We start from the raw sequence: 15,130 nt of genomic DNA on the forward strand, positions 1-15,130 counted from the left end.
GGGCTTCCAGTTGAGAGGGAGCCAAACCTTCCACGTCTGGCCCCAGATTATTCTTGTGTGGGCAACTACCCCCCCTGCTGGGGCGAGGACATTTTTCCACCATGGATTTCATGGTAAATTTAGTTCTCGAGTCCCAGAAGTAGCTGAGAGATTCCCCCATCTGTCTGGATTTCTCGTCATAATGGTGGCTTGGAGGCAGGGTGTTGGACTCAGTGACTCTAGAAGCAGCGATGCCTAGTGGACCCGCGTTCTATTCCCAGCTCCGCCGCTTCTCTGCCGCGTGACCTTGGGCCAGTCGCTTCACCTCTCCGGGGAAGAGAACTGAATGAGTGACTGAAAATTAAAATAAAGTTTCTCTGTGCCTCAGAGACCGCAACAGTTACCTCATCTGTAAAACGGGGATTAAGATTGTGAACCCTATGTGGAACAGGGACTGAATCCAACCTGATTAGTTTCTATCTACCCCAGTGCTTAGTCCAGTTCTTGGCACAGAACAAGCCCTTTAAAAATGCCATTAGAAAAGACCTCTGGAGCCGTACCTCCCGGGCCGACATTTCCGTGGTCCAGTACTCCCCTTATCCTCACAGGGGGATCCGGAGATCGGCCCTCCTGAGGCTCTCCAATCAGCTTTGTGCTTACCTGATGCGGAAGTGCTGGACTGGCCACTGGGGTGGATGTTTGGGAAGATGAGGGGTGAATCAGGGAAGGCCTCCTGAAGGAGATGGGATTTTAGAAGAGCTTTGAAGATGGGGAGAGTTTGGCAATCGTTCCAGTTGTCTGCCAGTCGTGAAGGCGACGGGTGTTCTAGGTGGAAGGGAGGGCGAGAGCAAGAGGTCAGTGGTGGGAGAGATGATCTCAAGCCACCTTGAGGAAGTTGGTTGGAGAAGAGAGAAACGTGCAAGATGAGGTCAAGTGTAAGAGGAGCCCGTGAAAGCAGGGGGAAGAGAACCGAACGAGTGACTAAAAATTAAAATAAAGTTTCTCTGTGCCTCAGTTACCTCATCAATAAAATGGAGATAAGAGTGTTACTTGTGTGGGAAGGGGACTGCGCCCGACCTGATTACCTTGTATCTACCCTGGCATTTATTTCAGTGTTTGGCACATCCTAATCACTTAAATACCATTATGATTAGAAGCGGTGTGGCCTCATGGAAAGAGCAAGAGGGCTGGGCATTAGAGGATTTGGGTTCTAATCCCAGCTCTGCCATTTGCCTGCTGGGTGACCCTGGGGAACTCATTTAACTTCTCTGTGCCTTAGTTCCCTCACCTGCAAAGTAAGGATTCAATACCTGTTCCCCATCCTACTTAGACTGTGAGCCCATGTGGGACCTGGCTATCTTTTATCTACCCCAGCGCTTAATACACTGATTGGCACGTAGTAGATGCTTAACAAATCAATCAATCCATCAAACAGTCAATCAAAAAGTATCACACATTATCATCTGCGGTCTTGGAAAAATGGAAAGTAAAAACGTGGCCTAGCGGATAGAGCATGGGCCTGGGAGTCGGAAGGTCCTGCCTTCCTGCATCCTGGTGCCCGGTTCCACCGCTTTTCTGTTGTGTGACCTTGGGCGAGTCATTTAATTTCTCTGCGGCTCAGCTGCCTCATCTGTCAAATGGGAATTAAGACCGGGAGCCATTTGGGACATGGACCGCGTCCAACCTGATGAACTTGTATCTTCCCCAACTCTTACAGCAACGTCTGGCACATAGCAAGTGCTCAGCAAATATGATGATTATTAATATCAGCTTCCTCTTCATGGGTGTACGGGAAAAATAGGGAGCAAGAGGCATCGCAAGAGAGAGAAGTGGCAGGGTGCTGGAGAGCCGCGTGACAGTTTGATGGGTTTCCATGGGGACGGCTAGTCTCGAATGCACCGAATGCACGGGTGCTCCCGGGCCCATCCCGCCAGGTGCCTGTTCCCAGAGGTCTAGAGGAGGGAAAATCTCATTTCCATGGCAGTGACAGATTAGCTGAGCCAACGCTTTTCCAAAGTGATGGACTGGCAAAAAACAGATCAGTCCCGTCCGGAATGAAAATGTCAATATGCTCTCGCTCTGGCCGGTTCACTGAATGACCCCCTTACTCCCCGAGTAGGCCCTGCTGTACTTTCTGCTGTCCCACCATTTCACTCGAGATAGCGGGGTCTCTCGCAGAGAAGCAATTTTCCGGAAGAATTTCATATTGCTGGCAATTGGGTAGCGGGGAGCCGGGGCGGGGAAGAAAATTGAAAGCGGGAGGGCAGTGGCCCCAGAGAGAGTTAGTCAGGCATTTTAGATGTTACTAAAACAAGACAAGACTGGAAGAAGGAAGACAAAAGAAGTCATGAAATATTCATAGACGAACTGGAGGATAACAAAACAGAGAAGAAATCACAGCGGATGCCTCCTAGATGAGCAAGATGCCAGAGATCAGAAGACAGGAAAGAGGGCTCAGTTGGAGTTCCCTTCTCAAGTGGCTGGTTTGCAGAACAGCAAGACATCGCTCATCCCTTCTCTAGACCTGGAACCCTGATTAATTCCTTATCTCCTCATCCTATTTCCTCCCTACTGCCACTTCAGCGCTTCCTTGTCACCTAAATTCTTGGCTATTCATATAACTTCCCAACCCGGCGGCTCTTACATACGTATCTTTATTCTCTATTATTTCCTCTTTCTGTCATTTATTTTCCTGTAAGTCTCCCCAGTAGACTGTAAGGCCCTTGCAAGCAGGGATCATGCCTATTATTCATTCATTCAATAGTATTTATTGAGCGCTTACTCTGTGCAGAGCACTGTACTAAGCGTTTGGAATGTATTATCTGTACTGTACTCTCCCAAGTGCTTTCTACGGTGCGCTGCCCCCAGAAATTGCTCCATAAATATGATCGATTGATTATCCCCTAGCTCGTTCATTTCATTCATTCCATAGTATTTATTGAGCGCTTACTATGTGCAGAGCACTGTACTAAGCGCTTGGAATGTACAATTCGGCAACAGATAGAGACCATCCCCGCCCAGTGACGGGCTCACAGTCTAAACGGGGGAGCTCATTATAATCGATTCCAAGGAGTGATCATCGGTCAATCAGTGGTATTTATTGAGCGCTTACTATGCGCAGAGTGATTGGGAGAGTACAAACAGAACAGAGTTGGTAGAAACATTCTTTGCCCACGAGGAATTTTCGGACTAGAAGGGGAGACGGGAATTAAAATTAATGACGTTGACGGATATAAGAGCTGTGGGACGGAGGGTGCGGTGTATAGAGAGTAGAAATACAAGTGAAAAACTTGGGTAATGCCTACTGAATTCAGACTTCTGCCCTGGGGAGTCAGCACTGCCTTTATTCTTTTCTGTAGTATGAGAGAGGAAATGCTCCCAAGCACTTAATACAGTGCTCTGCACCGAGGAAGCGCTTAATAAACATCACTGGTTGGATATGAAACTTCTTAAGCTCTCAGGAAGGAAATATGGACATTTTTCTCCAAAGAAATAGGATTTCCAGAGAAAACATCATTTGAAAAAAATGAGGTTCACTGAATCTAGATGTCGCCCATAAGGAGGAATATATTGACTCAATCACAACGAGTCAGTGAGCCCAGATGGAAAGAGCCCAGGTGGAATTTGGGAGAGGAAAGAGCATGGAACTCGGAAGTAAGGAGACTTGTTCATTCATTCATTCATGCAATGGTATTTATTGAGCGCTTACTATGTGCAGAGCACTGTACTAAGCGCTTGGAATGTACAGTTGGGCAACGGATAGAGACGATCCCTGCCCATTGACGGGCTTACAGTCTAATCGGGGGAGGCAGACGGACAAAAACAAGACAACTTTTCTAATCCCTGCTCTGCCACCGTCCCTGGACAAGTCACTTACTTCTCTGGGCCTCAATTTTCTCTTCTGGAAGATGGGGATGAGATACCTGCTCCCCTCTATCTCTTAGATTGAGAAACCCTTTGGGGGACTGGAAATCTGTCTGATCTGTTGATCTACTGTAGCCCTTAGGATGGTGCTCAGCTCTTAGTAAGAGCTTAATAAACACTGCTGTGCACATAGTAAGCACTCAATAAATACGATTGATTGATAACCAACTAACTCAGCCAGGAAACAATTTCAAAACAATCAGTGAAATCCTCCAACTTCTCGTGTTCTCTTTCACAGTGATAAGAAAGTCCAGAGGAAGACCATTTCCGTCACGTCGGTTTATTTGCAACCGAAAAACACGCCAAGAGTACGTCGATACCTCAGCGCAAGACAGGATGCTATTTCTCGGGGCCCAAGGGCCGAGTCCCAGGTTTTGTCAAGGTAATGGCCGCCAGCTGGGCTAAGTCATAGACTCTCACCCTTAAAGCTTTGCAACCGCTGCAAATATCCTGGGAGGCAATCAATAAATGAACCAGGTAGTTAACCCGAATCTGGTAAAGAACGGCGTATTAGTCATCCAGCCGATAATAAGTTCAGATAGCTTGCTGGTTCATTACCGAGAATGAAGTCAGTGAACGGTTGGTTTCTCCCACGTAGGGCCCCGGAGGGAGGGACTCCGCTGTTTCAAACCCCGGCGCTTAGAACAGTGCTCTGCACGAAGTAAGAGCTTAAGAAATACCAACATTATTATTATTATTATATGCTTTCCCCATGGAGACCTTTACAAAGCCAGAGAGCATCGACTTTTGGGAATCAGAGGGAAGGCCAAAACTTTTAGCGGCGTGGCTTAGTGGATAAAGCATAGCCTTGGGAGTCCGAAGGTCTTGTCTTGTCTTATGTTGTCAAGACGTCTCTGACCCATAGCGACACCATGGACTCATCTCTCCCAGAACCTCCCATTTCCATCTGCAATTGTTCTGGTAGTGTATCCATTTCTCGGTAAAAATACAGAAGTGGTTTATTAATTCCTCCTTCCGTGCTGTAAACCTGCTGCGTCTCCGCCCTCGACTCTATCCCGTGACGCTGCTGCCCAGCACGGGGGAGTTTTGACTTGTGGCAGATGGCCTTCCACTCACTAGCCACGGCCCAAGCTAGGAATGGAATGGATATGCCTCTGCTTGACTCTCCCTCCCATAGTCGAGACTGGTAGGGTACTGGAAAACTCTCCGGGTGCAACAGTGATAGGGAGAGTCAGAAGGACCTGGGTTCTAATCCCTGCTCCATCACATGTCTGCTGTGTGACCTTGAGCAAATCACTTCATTTCTCTGGGCCTCGGTTACCTCATCTGTAAAATAGGGATTAGACTGTGAATCCCATCTGGGACATGGACTGTGTCCAACCTGATTAACTTGTATCTACCCCAGCACTCAAAACAGTGCTTGGCACGTAGTTAGCATTTAACAAGTACCGTAACTATTATTATTATCGTTATTATCATTATTATTTTCCTTTCCTGAAGCTAACTGACTCTGTTTTAATGACACAAGAGGGAGCTCTAATGAAAAATCAGGCCAACTGAGTTGAGATCTTTCTTTGGTGCTCGAATCGAGTTTTTAGAATTGCGTAAAGCCGCAGCTGACAGCTCCAAACCACTCTGACTGACGTTAGGAAATGGATTAACCTGGCTGGTTCAGGGAGCGGCTCTCTCTGCCAAGGGTCTGGCGTGGAATTAGCCAAATATAGGCGACTTCTGCCCAAAGGAGAGATTATCGGCCCTTAACTTAAGTGCGGCTGCAGTTCTAAGAAATTGACTGTCTCACGCTCTAGATTGTCAGCTCCTTGAGGATAGGAATCGTGACTATCAATAATAATAATGTTGGTATTTATTAAGCGCTTGCTATGTGCAGAGCACTGTTCTAAGCGCTGGGGTAGATACAGGGTCATCAGGTTGTCCCACGAGAGGTTCACAGTTAATCCCCATTTTCCAGATGAGGTCACTGAGGCACAAAGAAGTGAAGTGCCTTGCTCACGGTCACACAGATGACAAGTGGCGGAGCTGGGATTCGAACCCATGACCTCTGACTCCCAAGCCCGGGTTCTTCCCACTGAGCTGTGCTGCTTCTCTGTTTGTGCTTTACTCTCCCAAGCCCTTAGTAAGGTGCTGAGCGCATAGTAAGTGCTAAATAAACACCAGTAGATTCTGCTGCCCCTCAAAGGCAACTGGGTTGAGGAGGAGTTTCTAGATCTGGTGAATGATTAGAGCACTGGACTCCAGTTCAGGAGACGAGGTAACAATTTCTGGCTTGATCGCTGATGCACGTCTCTGTTCAATTATTGGTTTCTTATCTATTTATGACCTTGTGCGTATATTCTTGCATTTAGTTGATCTTCCTATCTGTAATTTATTTTACTGTCAGTCTCCGTCCCTAGATTGCAAGCTTCTTGTGGGCGTGTCTACCAGCTTTATTGTACTATCCCAGTTGCTTAGGATAGTTCTCTTCACACAGTAGACACTTAATGAATACCATTGATTGATTTATGGATTGATTGGTTAGAAATAGAGCATCTACACCAATGCTTATCACAGTCCATATGTATAAAAACTATAATAATATTTGTTTAGCACTTACTTGATGCCCAACAGTGTAAAAAGCCCTGAGCTAGAAACAAGGAAATAAGGTCAGGCACAGGTTTAGTGCATAGTACTAAAAAATAATAATTAAAAGAGAGGAGGCAGGTGGAGTGGGAAAAGAGACATATAGTGGGATTCAGAGACTGAGTCATGGAGAGATAGGACAAGGGCATAGGGTTTTCAGAGAAAGAGAGAGTGGAAGAAAGAAACCGGGCTGGCGTCTTGGCATGACATCACTGTAGCCCACTGAGGGCAGGGAATGTGCCTGTTATATTGTTATATTGTACTTTTCCCACTAATTTGAAATATGAGTATTATTATCATTTTTATTATCATGATCATCTTCATCAACATCATCTCCAGCAATGCTTCCCCAAAAACCACATCCTCTTTGAACCAAATGGTGCCTGCATAGGTCAGACCAAAACTGCAGAGTCTGGAGATGCTGAAGGAGATTATGACATTGGAATAATCGGGAAAATAACAGAAGTAGATTTTGGGAGTCATCTCAGACTTTCCAGCAGCTGGTAAAACTTGGAATTGGCCTGCCTACACTCTTTCCTTCTGCTTATGTTATCAGATCTCACTTTTCCATTACTAGAGAAACGTTCTTATTTTGTCATTTTTATAGCTTCTTTCTGCCCTTCACCCCGTCATGTATTCCACGGTCTATTAGCTCATAGTTTAAAGGCACATTTCCTTGCAGGTGTGCACTTAGCCGAGGTCATTTGGAAAAGACTGACATCTTGGTGGCAGATGAGAAGTGAAATGAAATGTTAACAGTGAGAGTCACGATCCATTATTCCTTGGGTAAGAATTAGAGAACAGCAAGTCTGTTTATTGAGTTGCAGATCCCGAAGAAAAAGCCACCGTGTGAGACATGCTCTCTCCCATCAGATCTCTCCTCCTTCCTCTGGTCCTCCCCCAGTCCCCTTCAAGTCTCCCACACGTAACACATACGACATGAACACCTAATCTTCATCATATCTATGAAGAGTTCGGTCTAGAAAACAGATTGTAAGTGAGACAGGGGACCAGCATCCAATCTGAGCTGGGGTAAAATGGTCACAGTGATTCACTGAGTGTTATTAACTCCAGAAGTTTCCCTCTGCATAGTTCTCTGTACCTTTGCCCATAAAGATAAAAGACATTTGCCCCGGGACTGTGAGCTGGAAACTCTCTCCTAAGAAACTGTTCTCCAAGCAGTCCCGGGGCCAAAACAAGAAGAAATGATGGGGTTTTTTTCCATTTCTGATTTCTCAGTGGGGGATCCGACCGTCACACAGAAGGCAAAGGCGAACTTGAAAATCCCTTGCTCTGTCGAAGGAAGACAGTGGAAATGGTGGTAGCTTCCCAAAGGAAGACAGAAGGGATCAAAGGAAGAAGAGGAAATTTGTGTCACTCCCCAATCTCAATTATTAATATTAATAGTAGTAATAATTGTGGTATTTGTTAAGTGCGTGTTACGCCCCAAGCTGAATGCTGGGGTACCTACAATACAATCAGATACGCTAAGCACTGCGCTAAACCTTTGGGAGAGTACAAAAGAGTTAGGAGCTTGATAAATCGATCCATCAAGGGTATTTCCTGAATGCTTACTGCGTGCAGAGAACTGTGACTCAGTGGAAAGAGCACGGGCTTTGGAGTCAGAGGTCATGGGTTCAAATCCCGGCTCGGCCACTCGTCAGCTGTGTGACTTTGGGCAGGTCGCTTCACTTCTCGGTGCCTCAGTTACCTCATCTGTAAAATGGGGATGAAGACTGTGAGCCCCACGTGGGACAACCTGATTCCCCTGTGTCTACCCCAGCACTTAGAACAGTGCTCGGCACATAGTGAGCGCTTAACAAATACCAACATTATTATTATTATCACTTGGGTGAGTACGATACAATCGAGTGGGTAGACACATTTCCTGTCACGAGGAGCTTACAGTCTAGTCCAAGAGACAGACCTTCAAACAAATGACTGATACAGAAAGTATGGAGTGAGATTCCGCTCCCTGGGAGCGGGGAGATGGAACAGATAACCTTTGGAATCACTTCCAGATCCAAGACTCTAAGCTCCGCTGCACCGCTGTCCATATCCTTATTCTCTGCGGCTTCTCCTATCTGTAATTTAGTTTAATGTCTGTCTCTCCCTCAGGATTCTAAGCTCCTGGCTCCCAGTTCTGTTGTATTGTTCTCATCAGGACATTTGGTTTGGTGCAGTAAGAACTCTGTAAATAATAAAAGAACTCAATAAATACCATCGATTGATTGATAAGTATCTTCACCACCACTTCAGTAGCAAAGTTTCCTAAAGCAAGCAACCCCTGCGTCTTAAGATGCTCATCCTTAACTTCAGAAGATTTCAAAGCCTGGTCCAACGGGGCCGGTGCACTAAGTACCCCCTAAGAATGTACAAATTATCAGGAGGCGGACTATTTCCGTCTGAGCCCTCCACTAACTATTCAGCCAGGAAGGGGCCGGTGTCTAAAAGAGTGACATAGAGGAGGGCTCTCCCAAATTGGTTCGGAGCATTCACACCTCGAAATCAGACTGAGTCATGCTATGTTTGGATCTGGAGTGCAAACAAAGAACCCAACCTCCTTTATATCTCTATTCTGTTTTAGTTTGTCTTAGAGTCGCTTCACACCACCTTCCACTCAGCCTCTTTCCTCAGAAGCAATCTTTGGCCTCGGTCCCTCTCCACGCCCTTGACTTCCTGCTCCACTCAATCAATCTATTGATCGTTTACTTCAGAGTAGTATAGTAAGCACTTGGAAGAGTAGAATAAAGGACTCGGTGGGTATATTGCACATCCATGAGCTCCAGAGCGACTCCTGAAAGATTTGGTGGGAATATCTTGATAACTGGGACTTGGCTTTCTTATTTGTTCTTCTCGTGTCTCTTCTTCACTCGCCTACAAATTCTGCCCTGCTCCTCTCCTCCCTCGAAAACGACCACCACCATCACCACCACCATACAAACACCGTGTCTCAAAGAAGGCCTGAAAATGGATCCGATGGAAGCAGACGCTATCTCTTTGGAAATCTGGCTGGGCCACAGCCCGGGAGAGCGAAGGACAGAGGAATTACTCCTTCCAAACCCCTCAACTTCATCTTTTCCAGAGAGCAGACTGTTTTATGGAGGAGGAAATGAAGCAATAAAACCCGAAGACAGACAAAGGCATTAACTGTGAGAGAAAAGGAGAGAGAAATCGAGAGAGAGGAGGCAGGTGGAGTGGGAAGAGAGACATAGAGTGGGATTCAGAGGCTGAGATATGGAGATAGAAGGATAAGGACCCAAGGTGCTCAGTAAATTCGATTGTTATATCTCACTAAAAGGTTAGGGATGGACACTAAATTGTCCATTTGCTATTTCTGGGGGTTTTTTATGATATTTGTTAAACCCCTACTGTGTGCCAGGCACTATAATGAGTACAGGGGGTACATACAAGCTAATGAGGTTGGACACAGTCACTGTTCCACGTGGGACTCCCGGTCCTATTCCCGATTTTACAGATGAGGGAACTGGGGCACAAAGACGTTAAGTGACTTGCCCACACAGCAGTCAAGGGGTGGAGCCCGGATTAGAACTCAGGTCCTACTGACTCCCGGTGCTCTATCCACTAGGCAGTGCTGCTTCTCAGTCGTTTCCCCTTTCCCTTCAACTTTTATGTGGTGAATTTAGGCTTCTGGAAAAGCTTGATGATGTCAGAGACCCAGAGACTCAGAGGCCTAGGAACCCAGGAAAAGTGCTTAAGCACAAAGGGAGCGCTTAACAAATACCATCATTAAGGACCAGGCACCCAGATCTCCTTTCCCTGTTACCATCCTTTAAGCAGGGATGTGGATTCTGACCCAGGAGGACCTGGGAGTTGTGGGGAGGAGGGAAGGGAGAGACAGGCAGCTCACAAGATGTGCCATTTAATCCCGAGAGTGTTGTAGGCAGTTGGAGAAGAATACAGATAGGTCTGGCTGGAGACATTCCTAATCAGTCTTGGGACACAGATATGGAAATGAAATCTGGTGGGGCGAGCCAAAAGCCCTGTTTGCGGTGATGTGACATTCCATCTTTGCTGTGAGAGAGGAGCAGGTCGCAAAGTCCAGCGGAAAGAGTGTGAGATCGGGACTCGGGAGACCAGGGGATTTTTTTTGTTTATTTTTTTGTTTATGGCATCTGTTAAGCACTTTCTAAGTGCCAGGTACTGTATGAAGCGCTGGGGTACATAAAAGCTTATCGGCTTGCACACCATCCCTGTCCCACATGGGGATCTCACTCTTCATCCCCATTTTACACCTGAGGTAACTGAGGCCCGGAGAAGTTCAGTAACTTGCTCTAGGTTACACAGTAGACAGGGGGTGGAGCCGGGATTAGAACACAGGTCCTCCTGACTCCCAGCCTGTGTTCTCTCCACGAGGCCATGCCACTTCCCTGAAGCTAGGGTGGTGAAGACAGGGTTCTAGTCCTGGCTTCACCACCGGCCTGCTACCTGTGACCTCGGAGAAGTCATTCGACTCCTCTGAGCCTCACTTTCCTCATCTGTAAAATGGTGATTCATTTCCTGTTCTCTCTTGGACTCTGAGCCCCATGTGGAGCAGGGACTGCCTCCAATCTGATTATCCTACACCTACCTCAGCACTTAGTTCAGTGAATAGCACGTAGTAAGCGCTCAACAAATGCCACAGTAATAGTTACTAAAACCTTGCCTAGTGACTGAGAAACTAGCATAGGCCAAAGATTTGGCAATCCTCGAATCACAGAAATTGGCTAAATTCAGCTCTTTGCTTGGGTAGGGCTTTGGGTTACAGGGTCTGAGAAAAACCAGCTCGGGTACCAACTCTTTATCTAAGCCGTGATTGGGTCAAAGTGGGTCCTTATAGTCCCCTCTTGAAAAGATGTGGTAATCAATAAGTAATATTTATTGAGCCCTGTTAACTGCTTGGGAGAGTACAGCACAGTGTGTAGACACAATCCCTAGCCTCAAGGAGCTTAGAATAATAACAGTAATTGTGGCATTTGTTAAGCACTTACTATGTGCCAAACACTGTTCTAAGCCCTGGGGTAGATATTGGGTAATCAGTTTGTCCGATGTGGGCCTCACAGATTTAATCCCCATTTCGCAGATGAGCTAACTGAGGCACAGAGAAGTTACGTGGCTTGTCCAAGGTCACACAGAAAAACAAGTGCAGCATGGCTCAGTGGAAAGAGCACGGGCTTTGGAGTCAGGGGTCATGAGTTCGAATCCCGGCTCGGCCACTTGTCAGCTGTGTGACTGTGGGCAAGTCGCTTAACTTCTCTGTGCCTCAGTTCCCTCATCTGTAAAATGGGGATTAAGACTGTGAGCCCCACGTGGGACGACCTGATTCCCCTGTGTCTACCCCAGCGCTTAGAACAGTGCTCGGCACATAGTGAGCGCTTAACAAATACCAACATTATTATTATTAAGTGGCGGAGGCAGGATCTCGTCGGGAAGGCAGACTCTAAAACAATTTCAGATTGATTGACTGATTGATGGATAATTCTGAGCTCTGTCTCTAGTGTTACTCTTCTTCCTATCCATGGGGCCTCGTGGATAGTTCATGGTTCTGGGAGTCGGAAGGACCTGTGTTCTAATCCCGGCTCTGCCACTGGTCTGCTGTGTGATATTGGGCAAGTCACTTCACTTCTCTGGGCCTCAGTTATCTCATCTGTAAAATGGGAATTAAGACTGTGAGCCCGATGTGGGACAGGGACTCTGTCCAACCCGATTACCTGGCATCTGCCCCAGAACTTAATACTGTGCCTGGCAAGTATTAATGCTGAACAAATATTACAATAATCCATAACTAGCATCAGTGACAGGAGATCCATCCTGCTTTAATTTGGGGGGAATCTAAATCCTGGACATGGGCACTCTACTCAGGAACTAAGAAGAAGAAGAAGAAGAAGAAGAGCGATACGTGTTAAGCGCTTGCCATGTACCAGACCCCGTACTTAGCCCTGGGGTGGATACAAGCAAATTGGATGGGATACAATCCAACTAGACTTTCCCTTGGCCTTTTCTCTGCCAGGACCAGGCCTAGAGAGAAAAACACCAACCGGAATAGAGGGAGTGATGCTCTCTGCATCTCCCCTTCAGTCGTTAAACAGTCAAGAGTGACGGCGGCTTTAATGGAAAGAGATAGGGGAAGAGCGAGGTTATTCTAACCCTGCCGAAAAGGCCATGTTTCAGCAGCCACCTACAATCAGTGTTCAGAGAGGCGAGTTCCAACAGAGACAGGAGGGCGGTTCTTTAGCTGATAAAAGCTTCAGAGGAGAAAAGGGAAAGGAAGATTGGAGCCAGAATTTGATCTTCATCTTGGGTGTCTCCTCTTCACTACGTTTTCCCAGTCTGCCCTCCTTCCACGTTCCAGTCCAACTTTTCTCTGACAAGACACAGAAGTCGACGGAGTGTTACAGATGGGTTGATAGCCAGAGGAACAATCTAGGTTTCTGGGTTTAATCAAGATTTTATTGCACGCCTTTTTTGTCTGATTCACCACCCCTTTAGCATTTTGGAGGTTCAAGCAACCTCAAAATTCAAATCAAAACTAGTGGAGAGGGGAGAGGATAGGTCAGGTTTCAGTTTTTTATTACTATTAGATATATCTTAGTGTTATAATAATAGACCTTCAGCTCATCCTCTAGACTGTAAATTCGATCTGGGAAGGTAATGTGCCTGTTTATTGTTATATTGTATTCTCCTTAGCACTTAGTAAAGTGCTCTGCGCACAGTAAGTGTTCAATAAATATGACTGAATGAATTGAAGGAATTCAGTAAATAATGATAATAGCGGTATCTCTTAAAGGTTCAGTGTCCTGAGCGCTGGGATAGATAAAAGAAATCATCAGACGCAGTCCCTATCCCACATAGGGCTCACAGTCTAAGAGGGAGAGGGGTCACGTGTTTCATCCCCAGTTTACAGATGAAGAAAAAGAGGCAAAGAAAACTGAAACGATTCATCCAGGTCACACAGCGGGCAGATGGCAGAGCCGGTATTAGAATCAAATTAAATATGGAAAACTGTGACTCGTGAAAGGTACTTGGATCCGAGAAAAACCGGGGTCCAGGTCCAGTGGTCATTACACTGGCTGCTGACTAGGAGGAGGATGAGACATTACAGAGAGGTAAGTGATGACATCACGTGGCCACCATTTTGCAGAAGTCCACCCTACTCACGGGTAAACGCCCACAGTGAGAACAATTCTCTGGGGGCCCCAATTTCCCCAAATTACTCCAAAGCTGTTGCTTTATAAAGTATATATGATTTATTTATATAAATGCCTGTCTCCCCCTTTAGAATGTAACCTTACTGTGGGCAGGGAATGCTGCGACTAACTCTGTTACATTGTACCCTCCCAAGAATTTAGTACAGTGCCATGTACCCATTGATACCATTTATTGATTGATTTCCCCTGGCTGCAGAATCAGAGGTAGGAGAAAACTTTAAACCCAGACATAAAATCATTGATGAGGGGACAGAACGGATGAAAACTCTGTTGGCCGGGATATAACGTAATAAGTAACTCCCTGCTCCTTCTCTCCTCCCAGATTGCCACAAAAAAGGCTTCATTGATTTCACCACAAGGATCAACATTCTCTCCCAAGATTCTGATCCTCCTCCAAAAATCACTTCTCTCCTTTCCTATAAATGATTCCTTTGCCCCTGTCTTCTCTGGACCTCACCCACTTCTTCAAACACCACTCCTCAAATAATTTCTTCTTCACATTCCTAAACAATCACACTCCTCCGCTATCTCTCACAGGACACCTCCTCCCCTTCCACACCAAATCCAAATTATTTGCCTTTTCTTGCAGTGCAATGTCAGTTCCCGCACTCTTCTCTGCTTTCACAGATAGTCTGTCCTCCTCCTTCTCCCTTCATTCTTTCCCTAGGCCTCTACTCAGCTGTCCCCCCCACCATTTGACTCACCTCCCTCTGCTTCTAGCAGACCCCCCAACCCTCATACCTCCTCACAGGACAAGGTTCTCTCCTTCCCTTGCCCCACTTCCCCACTTGGTTGTTTTCGTCCAACAACATTTCCTTTCTGGAGTATTTTCCTTAACAGCCGAGGTTAATTCTGTTCTTCTTCTCCTGAATTCCCCAGAAAAAATCCTCTACCAGAAGAATAATGGTAGTTGGGAGACTTGTTAAGCATTTACTGTGTTCCCAACACTGTTTTTAAGTGCTGAGGGAGACACAAAATAATCAGTTCAGATGCAGTCCTTGACCCTCATGAGGCTCACGGTCTTGGGAGGGAAAACAGATATTTAGTCTCTATTTTACAGACGAGGAAACTGAGGCACCAAGAAATTAAGCCCTGGGAATTGGATTTCTGCTGTGTGGATGAATGTGTCGCTTGCTTATTTTGTACTTCCCAAGTGCCTAGTAAAGAGCCCTGCACACCGTAAGCACTCAATAAATATGACTGACTGACCGATTGGACGACCGTTTTACCGGACGTTTCGTCTCATCAAGGATCTTCAGTCCTTTCAGAGCGCCGCTCCTCTGGGCTCTCCGTCCTGACACTGCTCCAGATGGGGGCTTTTCAGTTCCCCAAGCCAAACACTGAATGGGCCTTAAATGAGGCAGCTGGAATCTGGCGAGCATCTGAGTGGCCTTGACAATGGCATTGTTGGCGAACAAAGG

At 46.4% G+C, this 15,130-nt stretch overlaps 1 long non-coding RNA gene across 1 annotated transcript; it reads right to left on the reverse strand.

Moving 5' to 3' along the window:
* Positions 1-12,590: 12,590 nt before the first annotated feature.
* LOC120638641 lies at positions 12,591-15,107 on the reverse strand. The gene is made up of 2 exons (XR_005660407.1): positions 14,919-15,107; positions 12,591-12,865 (listed from the first exon to the last, which is right to left on the reverse strand). It is a non-coding gene; the product is annotated as an uncharacterized LOC120638641 (long non-coding RNA).
* Positions 15,108-15,130: the final 23 nt, after the last annotated feature.

Source organism: Ornithorhynchus anatinus, chromosome 10, assembly GCF_004115215.2.
Source record: "Ornithorhynchus anatinus isolate Pmale09 chromosome 10, mOrnAna1.pri.v4, whole genome shotgun sequence".
NCBI classification, from domain to species: Eukaryota; Metazoa; Chordata; class Mammalia; order Monotremata; family Ornithorhynchidae; genus Ornithorhynchus; species Ornithorhynchus anatinus.